Consider the following 1,466-nt stretch of genomic DNA (forward strand, 5'->3'; position numbering starts at 1 on the left):
CATTTACGGGATTGAAATGGAAATTCGATCGCGCACCCGTGGAAATTCTATATTCGTACGAGGCTTCTACTTTGAACGCGCTGTTATATTCGTTTGGATTGAAGTGAATTTGATGGTCGGTGAACTTTTTTCCTTTTTTTTTTTTTTTTTTTTTCCCCTCCTCCTTCTTTTTCTCTCTTCCTTCGCGCGAATTATAATGATCGTTACAGAGGCGATACTACAGAACGCGACGTGGCAACGATGGAAAATTAGAAAGGAACTTTCGAGGGTGTCGAGCCCTCGCTTTTGGATATTTTTTTAACGAGCAGCTACCGGGGAAAAAATATCATATTTCTGTAAAGGCAGCCGTTCGAACTGTCCCTTATTCTCTCGCTCCCCTTGGAGTGCTTAGCCGCTATCTCGATTCGGCGAATCGATCGATCGTCTTGGTATCCTCCCTCTCGTCTATTGTCGTTGAAGGGTGCCCTGAGGGTGAAGTGAGGAAAACTGGTGGAAAAATTTACATCCTCGATTGCGACAGTATGTTTGGGAACGACTTGGGAACAACGTAACGTATGGAAAATGGGCAAACGTTCTTGTGTCGTTTATTTGAATGGACTATCTATTTTGGAAGTTGATAATTATTTAAAATTATTCTGAATTGAAATTTTTACAATTTTTAAAAATTCAAGTATTGAGATCATATAATTTTTATTATTATCAAAATTATTATATTTGTATCATTTTTATGATAAATAAAAATAATCACATTTATAAGCTATAATCTATGTTCTGGTATTTTAATAAAAAGAAATAAATTAGTGAAATGAACTTTTGCTGTTTTGAATTTCTGAATTTTAAATAAATAAAATAAATCAGTTAATTCCTTGAAATGATAAATAATGATTAATAATGATTTCTCTCAATATTTATTTTATAGTTCCTTCATCCACAATGAGTAATAAAAAATTCATTAAGTAGTATCGAACAATTAATAATATATCGATGCTAAAAATATTAAAAAATCATTGTTTCAACGATAACGCAATGATTTTTAATTAGGGCATATTATTTGCATAATATTCTTCCTTTCTTTTTACATCTTTTTCATTCCCTAACCTCAAACATGAACTCTCATTATTACAAATACTCAATCAAGTATTTCAATACTAAAAATATTAAAAAAAAAACCACATTTTCAACACTAGCATAACATAATAATTTCCTCTATTATCTAATTAATTCGTCTACTCTTCCTTTCCCTAGTTCACACCTCTTTCATTTCCTAACCTCAAACGAATAACCTAAATCGTATCCAACAAGCAATCCCAAATGCCCATTCCATTACTATCAACAGCATACCGATGCTGAAAATATTAAAAAGAAAAAACAAGAACCATCGTCATAGTAGAGGACACAAAAACCATTCGGAATTATTTACCATCCCAGTTGGCGATCGAGGCGGCGATCGAGGCGGCGATCGCGGC

This window comes from Apis dorsata, unplaced genomic scaffold (assembly GCF_000469605.1).
Source record: "Apis dorsata unplaced genomic scaffold, Apis dorsata 1.3 scaffold_125, whole genome shotgun sequence".
Classification (NCBI taxonomy): Eukaryota; Metazoa; Arthropoda; class Insecta; order Hymenoptera; family Apidae; genus Apis; species Apis dorsata.